At 40.9% G+C, this 22,293-nt stretch overlaps 1 protein-coding gene across 1 annotated transcript in view; it reads right to left on the bottom strand.

The window, feature by feature from the left end:
• Positions 1-22,293, bottom strand: part of CPNE4 (copine 4) — a 457,901-nt gene that overhangs the window by 259,801 nt on the left and 175,807 nt on the right. The gene's annotated exons all lie outside the window — the stretch shown is intronic.

Here is a 22,293-nt window from a genome sequence, read left to right as displayed (position 1 = left end):
GAGGTGGGTCCAGCCTCAGCAAGACCGGCATGGCGTGGGAAAAAAGGTGAATATAGTTAACTTTAAACTGCACTCTAAAGGGGAGCCGGGAACCTAAAATGCCACATCAGGACTATAGCGTCCGGAATACATGTTAGTATTCTTGACATTATAGTGTTTCTTTAAGTAATTTCAATGTAATTTCAGGAAGGTTTACATAAATCGTGTTATGTCATTTGAACCAATTAATGTATTTTGAGTGGTACTTACATCTGTAGATTTAAAAAATATAAAGAAATGAAAACTAACAAAGAAAGGATAAAAAGGGACTTCTTCAACCTATATGATTGTCATCAAGGTCATACAGTTACTTTTTTCCTTAGGGCATGCTCCTAGCATAGCTAGCAACTAGTCAGAGCACAGCAAGGTTAGAACATTTCTTAAACAGCAGCATTAAATGTTAACATTCTTGCTGCAGGAATACACTTTATAATCATGATGCCCAGATTAGAACGGTCTGCTCCGGCTCTCTCCAAATAGACCAGAGGCCTTGCCGATATCAAGGTAATACTGCTTGAGAAATGATGAGGACAAAATAGGTGGAGGGGAGTATTAACATAATAGAAATTGGTATGAAAATATAGGAGATGGGTTTCTCAGGGAGCAAAGAAATAACTGGTTGTCTGAATAAAGTATACTGTTGAACAGTTTAGCAGACTCCCTAAGTTTTTTGATTCTTTATTTGTTGCAATTGTCTTTTTCTATTATTTATGCTTTCTGTTCTAGAGCAATAACTGCAAATCTTACAGTGCATTCCAAAATCAATCACCTGGGGTAGTGACTGAAAATGTTCCATGGCGGGCAAGGCTATATACTGTGTAACAATTTCTAATGCCCTAAGTTTTGTTATGGATACATCATATCATAGTAGCTCGATTGACGTGTTTTAACAATACCATATTCATCGTGAGGGAAGCATGTAGAATTTTTTTGGGGTATAAGGTACGCATTAACAGCTCGTCTATCTAGTACATCCCTTGCAGGGTCAATGGTATTGATTCCCTGTGGATTGTCCCACATTTGTATGTAACAACCTTTAAACTAAAATGGTGTGTTCATTTAGATTTTCACCGTTTCATTTAAACAATATACCTCACAATTTAAAGATGCAAAATATGTTAGATACACACAAGAAAAATCCACAGATTTTTGTTGATTTTGTCTGTATTCACCCCATTGCTAAAATATAAAGTTCTATTGAAGTAATATAATTAGTCGCATAATTCCATTGTCACATGCCTTCAAAATAAATGCAAATAATTTAGAGTCTATTAGAAAGTATATGTAAACATAGAGTATTATGAAGGAGATATCAAACCACGTCTAAACCTCTAAAAAAGCACCAGTAAGGGCCATGTTAGAAAAAAATACCCTCTAATTTTAATATTTATTTTTATTTAAAAATATTTTACCAGGAAGGATGCATTGTGATTTCTCTCGTTTTCAAATATTTCCTGGAGCACTGTTAAATTTATTTAAAAAATGGAATGAATATCACACAATTTGCCCGGAGGGCATCTATAACCCAGATATTCCAAAAAAAGCTGTAGGTTACTTTCTGAACATTTTCAGTTGTGGACTGTTAGCTTAGATGAACACTGGCCACAATATAAATTGCCTTCAAACACTAAATGGAATAGAAATCTGGTTTAGAAGATTACATGGCTTTGAACTAAGCATCTCTTATCAGTGTGGTGATCACAGGTATACTACGCAATCTTTAATAGAAGTACATGTGTGATGTGTTGAAATGATCCTTTATTTTTTTGCATTGTGAAAAATATATAGAAAGGACAGTTCTTGTTAGATTGCTGTTATTTCTTAATGATCTGTCCACTTTCACCAATGCTAGATGTGTACTTAGCCTGGTACAGAATGCACCTTGACCTCAATCAACGCTGGAGCATCTGCTGCAAGAACTTTGGCTTGAAAAAGAATCAAATGTCTAATAGCAGAGAGCAGATAAACCAAAACAGAATAAATTGGCCTTGAAATGTCTAACAGCCACGGACAACCTTTAGGGAACCTGCATTTTAACACTGCTCAGCTGTCAGCAAACGTATTACATTAAAACATTCTATTAACATTGTAATCTGTAAATACATGCACACATACAATTGTTTGTTATCCAATTTCCACTATGGATTACTGATGTTGTACTAATATGTATGAATGCTATGTACTTGCAGGTTTGACAGGATATTCAAAGGGGGTTTGGAAGAAGTAAATTGGAAGACGTAAATTGGCGTAATCTTTTTTTCTGCACAGCTAAATTGGCACTGTTCCTCACTGTGTCCGTTTTACAACACCAAAAGGGCCTTTTGTGATTTGATATGATCGAAAGGATTGCCGTGATTCAATACTATTGATATGTTCACACTGGGATACAGCATGGGCAGATTATAGCTTCCTATCTCAATAGACACTACAATAAGCTACAGTGATTATGGTGCTTAGAGAGTGCAATGTTACTTGCTAGGAACTTGTTTAAACTCCTGTATAGTTGTGCAGAGTTCTGATCATACCTGTGTGATTTATGTATCCCTCAATGACCTTTGTGCCATTTCAGTGGTCACTCCTGTAACTGGCGTCAATGTTGACACTGAACAATTCTCTGTAAAACCATTTAATTCATTACCATACATGCATCGTTCTGAGGGTGACTGGACGTCCATTTACAGATGTTTTTGGCACACTCACACATTTTGGAAATGAGGAAATGTTCCCACTTAGTCTGCTTATATATACCCGCTGCTCCACTTCTGGTATGATGCCCTTTCTTGGTTCTCGTTTGACCCAATAGCGAGTTTACTTTTGTATATATTCTCTAGTAATGATATTTGGTTTTGCTGCACTCCTGTTATCCTGAGCTAGCTTTGTCATTAGGTATCTGTGTGCCTCTGGTTACCCTGACTAAGGTCTGTTCTTGTTTATGATTTTCTCTCAATTTTTCTAAGATCCTTTTGTGTTAAGCCGAACCACTCTAAGGTGTACAAGTAATACACCTCAGTATTTTACTCCTATTAGTGGTTTTCTGTACCTGGCATGTTGGAACTTACAATTTTCCTGACAAAGAGCCACTTTAAAAAAAAAAATAGAGCTTAGTGCTGCTCCTGACCAAATGCAGCTCAGACGGAGTAAAAAATATATCCAAAGGCAAACAGTATCTCAAATTGTGTATCTTTAACTTCCATTTATTTCCAGCTATATGTTCAGATCATTTTTAAATGTACACCAGAGCCACATCCTGTAAGGCAAGCAGTTTAATCTCTATCAAAGATGCCTGAGATTTGTCTTTTTACAGATCACTCGTGACTGGTTTATTACTTTTTCACCTTTATCCCCCTTTGGAAAAGTAATTGAAGACACCTAAGATCAACAATGTGTGCGGCTAAAACCATCCCTAATCCCCTTGAAGAATATATTACAGGGGCCCCTCAAAATTTCCTAAAGCACAAAGACACAGCCCACTAACGTTGTTTCAACAGCCAAGGAAGGATTATCTGATCCACCAACAATTTCAGGACAATCCTTAATTCAACATGATGTTGTGCAGTACATAAAAAGTTCTTCCCAGCTGTATGAAAAATTGATATGCTGCTGGAGTGAATTATCACAAATTAACCATTATGATTACGATATTAATTGGACACTGACAGATTCATTTTGATGGACCACTGAACACCATGTATAAGAGATATGGCAGATATAGCACACTTGGGCATCACCACATTTACTGGGTTGTTCACTAAAATGAGAATTGTTGGGAACTCAAAGTGAAGACCAAAGTAGCCAAACTGAAAACAGAATTAACTGGTAGAAATATTCTATTTTGGCCATTTTGGGCTACATTTTTGAATTCCAGTCAATTCTCATTTTAGTGAATATCCCTGTTGTAGAATTGGCAATCCTCACCAACTGCAGTGCCTCCTTTCTGAGCCATGTGAGTGCCATGCTCCGGACAGTTACAAAAAAGCAAAAGAATTCACATTTGAGATCCTTGATTTATTACCAAGCTACATTTAATTAACATAACGTGCAATACATAGATCATTTCTCCTTAAATACTGTATTGCTTACTGCTCTGTCTCTCCTTACATGTGCCGATGGGAAGCCTTGATGTACAGATCTCACTAAATGAGGCAGCTGGAGCCAATTAAGCAACATTTACTACCTCTATATAAAGACACCGGTGTCAGATTATAGAAATATTGCTATGATCACACACAAATCACCAACATTATGTATGACACTGTAAAACGTGTATGCCATCTTTTCACAATATCTCAGGGAAATGGAACATCTGTTAATAAAAGTGAATGAATCAAAACCAAGCTGCTTGTTTGTACACAAATTAATTACATCAATATATTACATTTACTGTTCTTGAAGTATGTTCCAGGCAACGCTCCTGCTGGTATCTTACTACAGTACCCATCATTCTTATTTAGAAACAGGAATAATAAAGGTGGCATTTAAATGACAGCTTTGAAGTTACATGCTGGTTGTTTATTTTCCAAGGGGTTTCATTGTTTTATTAAGGTAATCACGAATAGAACTTTTTTTTTTTTTTAGATCATTGTCCTTAGTACTAGCTGGGTTGATTCATGGATGGAAAGCAGTATCAGATTTTTAACAGACAGATCTGTGTTACCACCTATCAGCGCATCACAATCAGATACTCATGCTGTATTTTAGCAACTGAAATTGCACTTGGATTCAGTTTACACAAGTAAGCAATCTGCAAATTAACTCGTTGTCAGCTTGACTATAAGTCTCCAGAATTCAGATAGGTTGAATCACTGCCTGCAATGTAGACCCAGGTCCAAACATGATTTTTAGGGGATACCTCTGGTTTTGACACACTCAATTTCCTGAAACCACAAAAATTGATTGAGAGATTATTATGTGGCGTTGGACCAAACAGAGTTCACCAAGCCAGTTGCCACAAATCAAACTGATTTTCAGAGTAAATCAGTCCTGGACTGAGGGCCCAAGGCTCTTGAGGGTCCACCCATGGCACTAGCGAAACTACTGGCGGTGCATCTGGTGTGGCTGCACTAGGGCCCACATGGAGTGCCCATTGGGTGTCACCAGGGCCGGATTAACATAGGGGCTGATGGAGTTGCAGCTCCAGGCCCAGGCCCATGGAATAGGCCCATTGATTTAAAAAAAAAAAAATTTTTTTTTTTTTTTACATTTTTTTTTTCACACACACACACACTACTCTTAGGGATTCCACCTTTCTTTTATTTTATTGGCACAGCCAGTATTTGAGGCTGCCTGGCTGGTGCCAATATTGCAGTGATACTGGCAATACAAATGCTGGTATTTTTCTCAGTATAGACAAGAGATTACTCTGCAATACCAGCACTGGCCAGTAGGGGTCGCTGTATGTGGAGACAGGCAGGGATAGGAAGTTCCAGTATATCCCTCCCTGCCTATCTCTACTCACTGATCTGCAGGGGTGCAGCTACAGAGAGTCCAGACAGCAACACCCACCCTGCAGAGACAGCCTACAGCTCAGCGAAGTAAGGAATGGGGGAAAGGATGGAAGGAGACATACACTGAGGCACTAAGGGACACTGGGAGACATTATGGCAGACACTGAGACACTAAGGGACATTGGGAGACATTATGACACAGACACATGGGGACACAGTGTGCCTAGTCTCCCAGTGACCCCTAGTCTCCCAGTGCCCCCAGTCTGCCAGTGTCTCACTGTCTCCATGTCTCCTAGTGCCTCCATGTCTCCCAGTGCCTCAAGTGTCTCAATGTCTCCAAGCTAGTGTCCCTGGTGTCTGTGGCCATGGTGTCTAAGTGTCCCCATGTCTCAATGTCCCCATGTCCCCCAGCCAGTGTCTCTAGTGTCTGTGTCCCTGGTGTCTGCGTCCCCATGTCTTCAAGTGTCCCCTATTTTCCCAGTGTCCCCATGTGTCCCAGCCAGAGTCCCCTAGTCTCCCAGTGTCACTGGTGTCTCCATGTCCCTAGGTCTCCCCGTGTCCCCAGGTCTCCCCATCTTCCTAGTGTCCTAGTGACATGGGGACCCTGGGATACATGGGGACACAGGGAGACATAGGGCATTGAGACACTGTGATACATAGGATCACTGGGAGACCTGGGGACACGACACTAGGGGACACTGGGAGACATGGGGCAATGAGACACTGATACATAGGAACACTGAGACCTGGAGTTATCAACACATGGGGGCACTGAGTCATGAGGGCAATGGGAGACATGGGGGGCACTGGGAGGAATCCATCTATACAGCAGAATCAAACTAAGTAGTTTTTTGGTGATTTTACAGCATTTTCTCTTATGTCACTCTTTGTGATTTACATCATGTGATGTCACCCATACATATTTAATTATGCAAATTAGTAAGGCCGGTATGTTTTTTCCAAGAAAGGTGGCAACCCTAACTACTTTTCACATACTCTTACTTAAGTACGGAAACTTAAGAGGGATGCATGGAAATAAAACTTGTGTGGACAGGCTGACAGTGAATATAGTTAAAGGGACACTATAGTCACCAGAACAACTGCAGCTTATTGAACTTGTTCTGGTGAGTAGAATCATTACTGTCAGGCTTTTTGCTGTAAACACTGTCTTTTCAGAGAAAATGCAGTCTTTACATTACAGCCTAGTGATAACTTCACTGGCCACTCCTCAGATGGCTGTTACAGATCCTTCCTGTGTCATGGTTGCCTAAAATGCATCCAAACATTCAGTGTCTCCTCCCTTTGCATGCAGACACTGAACTTTCCTCATAGAGATTCATTAATTCAATTCATCTCTCTAAGGAGATGCTGATTGGCCAGGGCTGTGTTTGAATCATGCTGGCTCTGACCTGACTCTTTGTCAGTCTCAGCCAATCCTGTGATTGGATCGGGCCACCACTTCTAATGATGTCAGCAGACTGCTTTTTTATGAGGCAAACAGCATGCAGAGTTACAGCTTCAGGCTTGAATATAGTAAGATTTTGCTATATTTATGGAGGCATGATGGGCCCAGGGGGGCTAGATGGTGGTGTTAACACTATAGGGTCATGAAATCAAGTTTGTGTTCCTGACCCTATAGTGATCCTTTAAGGTAATGCTGACTTTGGTCTCTCTAACACTATGGCATGTTCCCTTTCTTCTACACTCACTACCTACAGCTTTTCTCTGTCCCAGACTATATACCAGGAGCTTCTGCCTGCTAGTAAGAAGGTAAGGAGACAAGTGGACCTAGATGGTGGTGTTAACACTATAGGGTCATGAATTCATGTTTGTGTTCCTGACCCTATAGTGATCCTTTAAGGTAATGCTGACTTTGGTCTCTCTAACACTATGGCATGTTCCCTTTCTTCTACACTCACTACATACAGCTTTTCTCTGTCCCAGACTATATACCAGGAGCTTCTGCCTGCTAGTAAGAAGGTAAGGAGACAAGTGGACCAGCGATTGCTAGGGGACAGTCCTTAGAAAGCGCTGAGCGAGCGCATCATTAGATGCATTTATGCCAAGCTCAGGGTGCTGCCTGCATAGTATGCCCTTAGTTGGCCAGCTGCATGATTGGCAGGTAGCCTGACATGCATTCATGCCAGGTTGGCCTTCTAATTCTTTGTGCAGACGTGTCCTCTTTTTGGGCATGTTCGCCCCTTTTGGCAGGTTACGTGATTTGTGTCAGTGGCACACCCTTTTACCGTGCCCATTGACTTCCTGCTTGATTGGGGGTTATGGATTTACTTGAAAGATGAAAACATAAATTAGAGAGAGATTAGCATAGAGTGTTTGTTTTCTTATAGCTGCTTTTTTCTTTCTCTCCAGCACCATCTCCATCAGATACGTGACGCTTGGGAGTGTTTTACTGTTTTTGGTCGATATCATTCTGTAATTGGGCCCGTCATAATTGTCAGCACCAGGCCCACTGGGCTCTTAATCTGGCCCTGGGTGTCACTCACACTTAGGGGCACCAAATGTGCATCTCTGATCATCAGGCTTACAGAACTCTACATGAGGAGGGAGAGGGTACTTAAAGAGGAAAGATGAAGCAGCAGACTCCTGACCGCCCCATACTCCCTTCAGCCTCATCCAACAGCCAGATCCCACTGGACCCTATGGAAGCCATCCTCCTGAAGCCAAAAGGTATGAAAGCAAATGGGTAGCTGAAAATGTGTAACTTATCATGTGTGTATGTGTAGCTGTGTCAGTATGTGTGTGCATCTGTGTGTGTCATTTTGTATATCTGTGTCAGTGTGTGTGTGTGTGTGTGTGTATCTGTGTGTGTGTCAGTGTGTATGTGTATCTGTGTCAATATGTTTGTGTGTTGTATGTTCATAAATCCAAACATTCAAACACTATATACAAACAAACCCCTGCATTGAAAAGCAAACACTTCACACAAACACACCTCTGCATTCAAACACCAACACTACACACAAATGCATAACCCTGCATTCAAACACCACAAACATGCAACAGTACATTCAAATACACTCCTACATTAACACACACATACTCCATACAAAAAAAAAAACATGCTTAATTTGAAACAGAAAGAAAAAGTTCACAAATACAACCTCAAAACAAATCTCCTAGTACTGGCTAGGAGGATCATATTTGCCCAATTAATTATAATATTTGATGGTGAAATTCATATGGAGGGGTGTTGGAAAGTCAACCAAAAATGTGGGAATGCAGAGAATAGTATGGGAAGGGGTAGGAGTGCACATGAAACTTAAGCTGCATGCATACACATTCATTGTCACATGACAAGATTGCCACGGTTCTCAAATAACCCATAATACATACTGCCATGCTACACAAACACACATGCACACTTTAAAAAATCTACCGGTATTTTGCATCCATACATCCTGACACACAAATAAATACATATAATGACTTACAGTAAGGCTCACAGTGACTGTACGCACAATACATACATAAATTTACTTTACACACAGTACACCATCTTTGACTGTCTGTTTATAGCATGTATATTAGCCTGTAGGGGGCCCTATGCCTAATTTTGCCCAGGAGCCGAGACTACTGTCAGCCCATCTTGGTGGGTGAAGAAGACAGATTGTTTTTGTTTTGTTTTTTGTACCACATTTTCTAGCACTTTTTTGTGATTCAATCATTGTTTCTTTTTGCATTGTTTTATTTAGTAGCCTTGAAACATTATGGATTTGTTAGGTAATTTTGGTGACTAATAAAAGGCGATGGAATTAATAAAATATTTCCCAGGATTCTGACTCATGTAACTTGAATAGTAAGACCTTACATCTGGTCTCTCTTGGTGTAGTTTTTATGCCAATGAAAAAGCAACATAATTTAGTGGCAACTATATTATTTAGCAGTTTTATTATGCTCCCTGCTAGTGCTTATCTTCAAAGCTATTAACGTTATATCATGTCTGCAAAAGCAAACATAGAGACATTAAAGTGGAAACTTCACTTCCCAGGAATTTTAATGTTATATTTTCCTATTATGTATATTTCACAAATATGTATTTGTAAGGTCTGATAAATAAAATTAAATGTAGAAATAACATAGCTGCATTTTGTTGTGTTCTGGAACTGAGTGCATCTGTATTGGAGTCATAGGTATAAGCTCTTCCCCTTTCTGTCATTGAACATAGCGAGTAGAAGTGGAGGAATAGATACAATGTTTTGGTTTCTCTTCTTCCAATGAAATATGTGCCTTGGCTGTGCCAGGACTAAACTGGTTTGTGATATCATTACCTTTTGTGTCACTTTACCCCACTCCCTCTAGCATGTAAGCTCATTGAGCAGGGCCCTCAACCGTTTTGTTCCTGTGTGTCCAACTTGTCTGGTTACAACTACATGTCTGTTCGTCCACCCACTGTAAAGCTCTGCGGAATTTGTCGGCGCAATATAAATAATAACATAATAAAAATAATATAAATTGCCAGATCTTTAATATACATTTAAAACAGACAAACAGAACATGAAAAAAGGTTTAATACACACAATATACGGTTTTATTTAATAGTGTAATGTCTAGAAAAGTGAACAAAAATATGGTCTTTATTGTGAGGTTGAAAAATATGGTTAAACATTATAGATGAGGTAAGTCAAATCTTCAAATAACAAGTTTATTATCTTGTTTTCCAAGTTACATGATAAGCAAACCTAATTAGTTCTGTAATTAGAGTGTACATTAGAGGTCTTTGTAAAACTTAATAGGGAGGCATCAAAGTGATGAATTAGGTACATTATAACCATTTGCGTACGACCACTACTTTTACAAGACAGCACACTTAACAAACAGATAAAGAGATTTGTCTGACAGTCTGATAAATAAAACTGCAATTTCAAGCTTCAAGGAGCCTCTTTGTTTTTCAGTTATAGGCTTGTTCATGTCACTTATATAAACCTGCAGTAATGAGACTGTCTATAGCACCCAGGGTGGCTTAGACTTTTAGAGCTCTTTTCTCTGCACTCTCTCAGAGGATTCTAAAGAAACAAATGCAGTTTCCTTTACTGTCTCTTTGTGGTCTTTTTAATGACGGGCATTCACTGCATTTCCTAGCTGGAGTGTGTATTATTTAACAATGAATTACTTGCACTGAGATGAGGAAAAGTAAATGAAATTCAAAGAAATGTAGACGTTTCCGGGTTCCCTGTACTCCTTTCCTGAATTATCCAGCAAACCTTTGCTCACACGAAGATTGTAGTGTCTCACATGATCTAGGTCAATTCGACCACAATGAAAAGGGGCTGAAGACTGACAAATCAATTCAATGCAATTTTGAAATTGAACACTTTGTCCACTGTTGGCAAAGAACATGACATGCCCCCTTCCCTCATAAAACAAGTGAACAAAAAAAAGAAACTATGTGTGGTTGAAGTTCCCAGTCTGTTGGATAATTTCTTATTAGCCTCCAATCTAAGTCTGAATCAGAAAGTCTGAGTCTGAATCGGGAAGAAGTAATAGGACCAAAAAGGAAGTCCTTTTCATTATTTACAGGATCCAACTCTCTTCTCTCCTCCCATTTTTAAACTAACATCATTTCCAATGGAGAAGAGGAAAACAGGTTGCACCAGATAACAAAACAATAGTGTTAATACGTGTATCAAATAACAAACGTTAGTATAATAAATAATACCAACAAAATAGACCCAAAGTTCTTGGTCAACAGCAGAATTCTTTATAAGGTAGGTAGATTTGTCAGGTAGTTCAGAATATTTACCAACTTAGATAGGTTCCGTGATATGACATGAAAGTAAGTGACAAAAGGAACAAAGTTGTGTAATATTGTATGTGACTAGAGCAAGAAATGAAATGATTGAAAACACACTCACAAACTATCTTTTAGCTCTCGTACATCAGCGTCTGACAATACAATCCTTGTCACAGGATAGGTGATGGATAATCATTTAGGACCTTTGCAGTAATAATGCACTCACAACTACACTTTATGATGACAATCGCTTGGTTTCCCTAAAAGCGGGACACTAGGGAACAAAGACAAGACAGTGGGACAGGACCTGAAATTCGGCACTGTCCTGACTAATTTGCAATGGTTGGGAGGCATATATTTGCATTCCAGAACATCTTGCAAAATAATTTTGGTTTTTACTGCTTGCATTGGACTGAAAAATAAAATGCTTAACTGGTTCACCTCTCCATTCCTCCCAACAGTCATGGAATGGTGTCCTGCATCAGGGGAAACTAGGAAACTGTTTCTAGCAACGATAGTGTGTGCACATCATTAATGCTGTGCTAAGTACATTGCGGACAGAGCACTAGTTCCAAGCGTCATCCTTTGCCCTTACCGGAGCATTGGCAATGAACACTGTCAGCAAGTTCGGCATGCATTTATGTCAGGCTAAAATGCCTCTTCTTTGAGCAGCACTTCCCACTATCTGAGTGGCACTGTCCATTTTAGGCATTGCCAGGGATGCATGTGGCAGCACTGGCATGTCCATCTAGACTCGGTCATCCTCTCCTCTGTCCCTCGTTCACACCTACCAGTGTCAGGAGGTATGCATATGCAATTTTACTTCTATGCTTCAGTCATAGAAAATTTGTTGTAGCTAAACCTAAATTGTAGTTGCTCAATGGTAGGTAAGGAGCTCAAGAACAAAAAATCCTGGATCACATATAAATGTCTACACTACATCTGCCCAAATTCCATGCTTTTTACAAAGTGGTGTGATTTTAATGAAGAATGCAAATTCTAGCTCACATTTCTCTGGATTTTAATGTCTGCATGATGAACACATGGAAATAATAATGTACAAGTTAATTTAATTAAATTGATAGAAACTTTATACAAAAAAACTAACCCAGCAGAAACAAGAATGAGACTTTTTTTTAATAAATGCAGTGTCTTTTCCAAGCTGCTAATCTGATATCTGAGCAAAGCTATTTCAACTTTAGCTCTGGATCTAAACTAATGAGAACAAATTGGAAAAAAATAATTCACAATGCTCTGTTCTCCAGCTATTTTTTTATTTATTTATTTTTTGAAATTCTTTATTTTTATTGTGCAGGTGAGTACATTGTGTCAACGGACGCCACAATAGCGCATCACAAGATCAATACATGTTTGACAGTGGCATGAGATTATGCACATTTTTCAATATTTGTTATCCAGCTTAATTACACGGTTATAGTATCTGAGTGAAAGCAGAGGAGACAATCAATATAAGCAATCAACAATAAGGGCTTAACAAGCTAAATTAGCCACATCAAAGCAGCTAGCACTTTATATCAGGTTGTATGCCGGCTATGTCATTTTGGGGCCCCTGACAAAGGACAAGGTCTGGGCCCCCCACCCCCCACCCCTCCCCCGCTCCCTCCCTCCCTCCCGGGCCCGCCCACGCCCTACCTAGTCCGCTGACAATGATGCGGGACTGAATGTGGTGTGTATAGTGGAAGTGAATAAGAATGTGTGTAATGGATGTAGTGTTTGTGTGTATTAGATACTGTTTGTGCAATGAATGCAGAGTGTGTGTTTGTGTAGCGGATGCAGTGTGTATAGTGAATGCAGAGTGTGTTTGAGTAGTGGATGTAGTGTGTGTACAGTGAAGTCGTGTGTGTTTGTGTAGTGGATGTAGTGTTTGTATGTACTAGATGAAATGTGTTTAGTGGATGCAGTGTCTGTAGTGGATGTAGTGTGTGTATTAGACACAGTGTCTGTGTAGAGTGAATGCAGAGTGTTTCAATTTGTGGTGGATGTAGTGTGTGTACTGTGAATACAGGATGTTTGTGTAGTGGATGCTGTGTGTACAGTTGATGCAGAGTGTATGTTAGTGTAGTGAATGCAGAGTGTGTGCAAAGTTTAGTGAATGCAGAGTGTGTGTTAGTGTGTAATAAATGCAGAGTGGGTGTTAGGGTGTAGTGAATGCAGAGTGTGTCAGTGTAATGAATGTAGTGTGTGTGTAAATTTGTAGTGAATGCAGAGTGTGTGTTAATGTGTAGTAAATGCAGAGTGTGTGTTAATGTGTAGTTAATGCAGAGAGTGTGTTAATGTGTAGTGAATGCAGAGAGTGTGTTAGTGTAGTGAATGCAGAAAGTGTGTTAGTGTAGTGAATGCAGATAGTGTGTTAATGTGTAGTGAATGCAGAGAGTGTGTTAGTGTGTAGCGGATGCAGAATGTGTGTTAGTGTAGTGAATGCAGAGTGTGTTAATGTGTAGCGAATGCAGAGTGTGTGTCAGTATAGTGGATGCAGTGAGTGTGTTAGTGTGTAGTGTATGCAGAGTGCATGTTGTATTAGTGAATGCAGTGTGTGTATTGTATTAGTGTATTAGTGTATGCACTGTGTGTGTTAGTGTATGCAGTGTGTGTGTGTTGTATTAGTGTATGCAGTGTGTGTGTTGTGTTAGTGTATGCAGTATGTATGGTGTGTTAGTGTATGTAGTGTGTGTGTTAGTGTATGCAGTGTGTGTTGTATTAGTGTATGCAGTGTGTGTTGTGTTAGTGTATGCAGTGTGTGTTGTGTCAGTGTATGCAGAGTGTGTGTGTTGTGTCAGTGTATGCAGAGTGTGTGTTGTGTTAGTGTATGCAGTGTGTGTGTGCTGTGTTAGTGCATGCAGTGTGTTGTGTCAGTGTATGCAGAGTGTGTGTTGTGTTAGTGTATGCAGTGTGTGTTGTGTCAGTATATGCAGAGTGTGTGTGTTGTGTCAGTGTATGCAGAGTGTTTGTTGTGTTAGTGTATGCAGTGTGTGTGTGCTCTGTTAGTGTATGCAGTGTGTGTTGTGTCAGTGTATGCAGAGTGTGTGTTGTGTTAGTGTATGCAGTGTGTGTTGTGTTGGTGTATGCAGAGTGTGTTGTGTCAGTGTAGGCAGAGTGTGTGTTGTGTCAGTGTAAGCAGAGTGTGTGTTGTGCTAGTGTATGCAGTGTGTGTGTTGTGTCAGTGTATGTAGTGTGTGTGTTGTGTCAGTGTATGTAGTGTGTGTGTTGTGTCAGTGTATGTAGTGTGTGTGTTGTGTTAGTGCATGTAGTGTGTGTGTGTTGTGTCAGTGTATGCAGTGTGTGTTGTGTCAGTGTATGTAGTGTGAGTGTTGTGATAGTGTATGTAGTGTGTGTGTGTGTTGTGTCAGTGTGTGTTGTGCCAGTGTATGCAGTGTGTGTGTGTGTGTGTTGTGTGTGTGTGTGTTGTGTTAGTGTATATAGTGTGTGTGTGTGTGTTGTGTCAGTATATGCAGTGTGTGTGTTGTGTCAGTGTATGTAGTGTGTGTGTGTTGTGTCAGTGTATGCAGTGTGTGTTGTGTCAGTGTATGTAGTGTGTGTGTGTGTGTGTGTTGTGTCAGTGTATGCAGTGTGTGTGTTGTGTCAGTGTATGTAGTGTGTGTGTGTAAATGTGCAATCTGGGGTGAGGGGGAGGGGGGGCATTTTAACATAATTTTTTTTTAAATTAAATTTAATTAAATTCTTCTCTTCTCTCCTCCAATATCTCTCGCGAGACCCGCGGAGCGTTGCCATGGCAAGCGGGTCTCGCGAGAGTTTTTAGCAGAGACGAGAAGAGAAGAGGCTGTGTGGGCCCCCTCTGTGGTAACAGGGAACCCAGGGGGCCCGCGGCTGCACACATAGATAGCGATATTCGCTATCTATCTGTGCAGGGAGGGAAAGTGACAACCGTCATGGTTATCACCCCCTGATGGCGGCCCTGGGTATAATAGTCGTTCGGATAGCTGTTATACACTTACATGTTGAGGTTTGGTATGCCCTACTCCTTTTCCTGGGTCTAAGCTCTTAGGCTTACAGGTCACTGTGGTCCTGTGCCGCAGCGAGACATCAACAATAAAACAATATTAGTAAAACAGCGCATAGGACAATATGTCAAGTCAGTACTAAAACAGTGTTAATGCAGTATCATGTTGAATAGACGGGTCAACGGCATATGCGGTACTGCTTAATAAGCCCGTAAGCGGTGAAATAAAGTTGGCACTACGTATGTTAACATTTGTGTGGTCATGGTGTAACCAGGCTTGGCTTGGTGAGGTTAGTAAAGAAAAATAGGTTGGGCATCGTTGAACAATACTAGGTTAGATTAGTTGCGTTGCGTAGTGTGTCCTGGATGTGTCCGTCGTTAGAGTAGTGTGTTTTATGCTAGTAATGTTGTTTACAGTGCAGCAGTACCTGGTTCATGGGTGATGTGTGGGTGGGTTGTGCTGCTCCTGTCCAGGCTATTACGTAATAATAAACAAAACAAAATAAAGCAAAAAAAACAAAAAAAAACGATATTGTTAATATGAAATCAACACGTTAATTGTTTTAACTTAAACATTTGTATAGTAATAAGCGAATGGTCGATGGTGGGGGGATGTATGCCCTGAAGTGAGTCCAATATTACCGTGGCCCCAGTTCATGTAGTAGCTGCTGCATATGGGTTCGCGGGGAGCTGTCGAGGGACAAACTCCGGTGCGGCGGCTGCATTCCTCCCTAGTGGGCACGTGGGTCCGGCTGTGTCTGTCGCTGTGGCGAGCGCAGTCGTGGGGAGGTTTAATAGTCCTAGTGCCTCCGTGGCCTCCTGCATGTTATGGACTATGTGAGTGCTGCCTCCTCGTTCCATATGAAGGGCGCGCCCTTGTCCCCAGCGGTACCAGAGTACCGGAGCGTACCCCAGCGGTACCCCAGCGGTACCGGATAGTGTCATCCCCTCGAAGGTAAGTGTTGGCTGGCCTCTAACAGCTTCCAGGATTGCCTGCTTGTCGCTGGTGGACTGGAACCGGATTATGAGGTCCCCTGTGGCGGCTGGTGGAGCCCTCGCTGACCTCGGTATGCGGAATATACCATCGAGGGTGATTGCTTTGGCTGTTTTCGGGGTCACCAGTGTGGTGAGAAGTCTTCTAACCAGATGTGGTAGTTCCGCCTCTGGGACGGAGTCCAGGACTCCCCTGAGTTTTAAATTGTTACGGCGAAGTTTATCCTCTTGGGAGGCAAGTTGCTGCTCGTGGAGCAGGGTTTGCTGCTTTAGGCTATGTATTGCCATTTGTAGTTCTGCAATCTGGGTTGTGTGGCTATTGGCGGTGCCCTCCACTGCTCCCAGCCTGGCTGTGATGAGTTTAAGATCCTCTCTTAGCAGGGCCACGTCTGCAGCTATCTTTCTATGGTGGTCTGCCATGAGTTCCCCTATAGCCTCCATAGTCACTGGGGTGGGGGTTTTCGCGGGTGGTTGTGTCTGTACCAGCGCTTGTACCTGTATGGTCCCGGTCTGTGGGGGGTCCCCATCCTCCCCATCAGAGGTCCCATCTGAAAAGTCGGAGCACCCGCCATGCAGGGCCGCCATGTGCGCTCCGGTTGTGACATGTGCTTGCCGCCATAGCGCCCCGATATCCATGCTCTGCCGGGGTTTGTCAGCTTTCGCTTTTTTAGTTTTTCGACCCATTGAGGTTGTGTGGGTCTCGGGGGGTACCTGAAGCGGGTTTGGGTCGTGTCTGCTCGCTCGTATAAGGGGTTTGTTGGCTCGATTGCCGGGAGCCCCGCAACCATGCGACCGTCTGCTTTGACCGCTAAGCTCCGCCCCTATTTTATTTTTGAATTCATTTTTTGATTAATAATTACTTATGTGTTAATTCAAATTGCATTTGCCTTTCAAATGTGCAGTTATATACAGACAATAAATTGACTTAAATTTTTTTTTTTTAAATAGATTTCCAACTCATTAATGTATTACATTAAACAAGGGGTTTGTGTTTAATGACTATCATTCATAATTTCAAAATATGGGTTTACCCATCTAAAAAACATTGGTTTGAAAGAACACTTCAAGCATTATAATCCCTTCAGCGCGATGTAGTGGTGCCAAGAGTGCCCTAGAATTTACAATGTAAGTAGTCAAACTGTTTTAGAAAGGCTTTGTATGCTAACCTGCCAGACACAACTCCCAGCCGCCACTACAGCCTCCTCTCTATCCACAAGCTCTGTGTCTGAGGTAAGCTTTGATTATAGGCTGAGAGTGATCAGCTAATGCTCTCAGTCTCAGCATAGCTCAGGAGAGCTACTGGAAGCTCCTAAGCAGGAGCTTCCTGATATCCTGGCAGCTATGAGGAGCTGGCGTGTGGCACACAGCAGACCCATTAGGGGGCACCAGACAACTGCTGTGCACTGAAATGGTTATTGTGTTTGGTGTGGTCCTTTAATAGCACATTAGCAACTGACATTAGGGAGGAATGGTAATTAAAGTCAAACCCTCACCCTATACACATGTATTACGGAGGGATGGGAGCTCCGGTCTGCCTAATAGTTATTACGGGTTCTTTGGTATAGGGATACAGGAATAGTATTTTTACTAGCAAAGAGTTTAATCATTTACTTAGGATCATTTGAAAGGTATTTTGTGTCAAGTTTTTACCATACTGTAAGGAAGTATATAACTAGGTTTTGTTACACCATTCAGCACTATCTATCTCGGTCTCTTGTATAATGGAGGTGTATCCCAGGGCCAGATTAACATAGGTGCTATTGGATCTGCAGCTCCATGCCCTTGCCCATGGAATAGGCCCATTGATAAAAAAAAAAAAAATATATATATATATATATATATATATATATATATTCATCCAAGTAGATAGCTGCACTCACGGATTATAAAAGTCCAAAGTTTATTGAAGAAAGGTTAAAAAAACAGGAATAGTATTTTTACTAGCAAAGAGTTTAATCATTTACTTAGGATCATTTGAAAGGTATTTTGTGTCAAGTTTTTACCATACTGTAAGGAAGTATATAACTAGGTTTTGTTACACCATTCAGCACTATCTATCTCGGTCTCTTGTATAATGGAGGTGTATCCCAGGGCCAGATTAACATAGGTGCTATTGGATCTGCAGCTCCATGCCCTTGCCCATGGAATAGGCCCATTGATAAAAAAAAAAAAATATATATATATATATATATATATATATATATATATTCATCCAAGTAGATAGCTGCACTCACGGATTATAAAAGTCCAAAGTTTATTGAAGAAAGGTTAAAAAAACAGCGATCAACGTTTCAGTCCTCCATAGAGGACTTTCATCAGGATCAAATAAAAAAGTATATATATTATATTCAATTTTTTTTTTTACTTTTTTACTTTTTTTTTTTTACACACTACTCAGTTAGGGTTGCCACCTGGCCGGTAATTATTTAAGGCCGCCTGGCCGGTGCCGATATTGCAGTAATACCAGCAATACAAATGCCGGTAATTTACTCAATATAAAGAGATTACTCTGCAATACCAGCACTGGCCAGTAGGGGTCGCTCTGTGTGTGTGGAGATAGGCAGGGATAGGAAGTTACAGCATAGACCTGCATCTCTCTACTCACTGATCCACGGGGGAAACTTGGACACAGACACACATGGGGACACTGAGACACAGGGAAACAGACACACATGGGGACACTGAGACATGGGGGCACTGAGACACTTGGGGACACTGGGAGACATGGGGACACTGAAACACAATGTCCCCAAGTGTCTCAGTGTCCCCATGTCTCCGTGTCTCAGTGTCCCTAGTGTCTGTGTTCCTATGTCTCCCAGTGTTCTTAGTGTATGTGTGCCCATGCCTCCTAGTGTCTCAGTGTCCCCATGTCTCCCAGTGTCCCCTAGTGACATGGGGACACAGACACTAGGGGACACTGGGCGACATGGGGACACTGGGCAACATGGGCACACAGAGACACTGGGAGACATGGGGCACTGAGACACAGTGATACATAGTGACACTGTGATTCATAGTCTCAGTGTCCCCCAGTGTCCCCAATTGTCTCAGTGTCCCCATGTCTCACAGTGTCCTCTAGTGACATGGGGACACTGGAAGACATAGGGACACAGACACTAGGGGACACTGGGAGACATAGGGACACTAGGAGACCTGGGAGACAGGTAGACACTGGGAGCAATCCATCTATATAGCATAATCAAAAAGTAGTTTTTTTGTGATTTTACAACATTTTCTCTTATGTCACTCCTTGTGATTTACATCATGTAATGTCACGCATACATTATTAGTTATGCAGATTAGTAAGGCCTGTATTTTTTTCCAAGAAAGATAGCAACCCTAACTACTCTTCACATACTCTTGCTTAAGTATGGAAACGTAAGAGGGATATATAGAAACAAAACTTGTGTGGACTAGTACTGTTAAATTCCAAGAAAATTAGCAATCATTTATATTTTTTTGTATTCTTTATGTAGATGCCTCAAATATAAAAATTATTTTCTGAGGGGTAATTTTGGAAGAAGGCGAAACTACGCAAACATAATCAAACTACACAAACATAATCAATAAAAACAAGGTGAAACCCATATAATAAAAACAATAAACAAATATACCCTCCTAAAAGTGTAGGAGGCTAAAAGACAAAAAATAAATAAAAATTATTAAATACTATATTTACTCAAATCTAATGCTCCCCTTTTTTGAAAAATTATGTTACTAAAATTTGAATGCACATTAGATTAGTTGGTGCATTACATTCAGAGCAAAATTTTACATTTTCCGGTGAATTTCATTCAGCCGAATTCACACATGAAATTAAAACTGGCGAATTCATACAGGCGAATTCCATTCTGGCAAATTCACACAGAAAAATGTCATTCCTAAAAGAGGGCTTAAGAAAGAATAGACTTAACATGTAACACTAAAATTGAAATACCATCAATGTTGCAATGGTATATGGCAATAAATCTTTTCATTGTAGCACAATGTTGTACAGTAAAAATCAGCATTATATTTGCCAGCAAAAACATTTTTCAGCTTCGAGGTTTAAAAAATTTAAGTGCGCATCAGATTCGATGGTGCATTAGATTTGAGTAATATGGTATATTGCTTAGTATATCTGTATTAATCAATGTACATTTATTTCACAGGTATGTGTACATTCACATTTTCTTGAGCCCATACATAACGGCTCAAGTTAAAAGAGCATAGATTTAAGGATCCCAACAATCTGGAATTAAGGTTTCACAGGTCCTCCAAAAGAGTAAAATACACCAAATTATAAAATAATTCAGATATTTATTCAAATAAAACATATCAGCTCTTACATGATGTAAGTAAAAATAAGGCTTCTCCAGCCAGTAAACAGCATGGGAAAAAGAATACTGATACAGCACAACGCGTTTCAACTTTATGTCTAGCTCAGGTCCTCTAAGCTCCCATTGTCCCTTACTACATATATACACTGAACAAAATTATAAACACAACACAACACTTTGGTTTTTGCCCCCATTTTTCATGAGCTGAACTCAAAGATCTAAGACTTTTTCTATGTACACAAAAGGCCTATTTCTCTCAAATATTGTTCACGAATCTGTCTAAATCTGTGTTAGTAAGCACTTCTCCTTTGCCGTGATAATCCATCCACCTCACAGGTGTGGCATATCAAGATGCTGATTAGACAGCATGATTATTGCACAGGTGTGCCATAGGCTGGCCACAATAAAAGGACACTCTAAAATGTGCAGTTTTACTGTATTGGAGAGGTCTGGGGGGGTCCTAAAACCAGTCAGTATTTGGTATGACCACCATTTGCATCACGCATTGCAACACATCTCCTTCGCTTTGAGTTGATCAGGTTGTTGATTGTGATCTGTGGGATGGTGGTCCACTCCTCTTCAATGGCTATGCAAAGTTGCTGGATATTAACATGACCTGAAACACGCTGTTGTATATGCCGACCCAGAGCATCCCAAACATGCTCATGGGTGACATGTCCGGTGAGTATGCTGGCCATGCAAGAACTGGGATGTTTTCAGTTTCCAGAAATTGTGTACAGATCCTTGCAACATGGGGCCATGCTTTATCATGCTGCAACATGAGGTGATGGTCGTGGATGAATGGCACACCAATGAGCCTTAGGATCTCATCACGGTATCTCTGTGCATTTAAAGTGTCATCAATAAAATGGACCTGTGTTCTTTGTCCATAACATACACCTGCTCATACCATAACGCCGCCACCGCCACCATGGGCCACTCAATCCACAATACTGACACCAGAAAAAACGTTCACCCACATGATGTCATACACTCTGTCTGCCATCTGCCCTGTACAGTGAAAAACGGGATTTATCTGTGAAGAGAACACCTTTCCAAAGTGCCAGACGCCATCAAATGTGAGCATTTGCCCACTCAGGTCGGTTATGATGACGAACTGCAGTCAGGTCGAGACCCCAATGAGGACGACAAGCATGCAAATGAGCATCCCTGAGACGGTTTCTGACAGTTTGTGCAGAAATTCTTTGGTTATGCAAACCGATTGTTGCAGCAGCTGTCCGGGTGGCTGGTCTCAGACGATCTTGGAGGTGAAGATGCTGGATGTGGAGGTCCTGAGCTGGTGTAGTTACAAGTGGTCTGTGATTGTGAGACCAGTTGTACGTACTGCCAAATTCTCTGAAACGCCTTTGGAGATGGCTTATGGTAGAGAAATGAACATTCAATTTACGGGCAACCGTTCTGGTGGATATTCCTGCAGCCAGCATGCCAATTGCACACTCCCTCAAAACTTGCGACATATGTGGCATTGTGCTGTGATAAAACTGCACATTTTGTGAACATAAAAAAAGTCTTATATCTTTGAGTTCAGCTCATGAAAAATGGGGGCAAAAACAAAAGTGCTCCGTTTATAATTTTGTTCAGTGTATATATAACCTGATTGATTATTATGTTCGAGCCTTTCAGTGAACTTCAAGGGTCACACCAATGTCTGGCACCACTTTATGTGCATCCAGCATCCCTTTTGCCCATTCTTGACGGCTCATATTTTCGGCCATTCTGAAATGTAATTTCTGGTGCAAGTTTGCA

This window comes from Pelobates fuscus, chromosome 4, assembly GCF_036172605.1.
Source record: "Pelobates fuscus isolate aPelFus1 chromosome 4, aPelFus1.pri, whole genome shotgun sequence".
Lineage (NCBI taxonomy): Eukaryota > Metazoa > Chordata > Amphibia > Anura > Pelobatidae > Pelobates > Pelobates fuscus.
The sequence above is the reverse complement of the archived record's forward strand: the minus strand, read 5'-3'. Positions and strand labels throughout refer to the sequence as shown.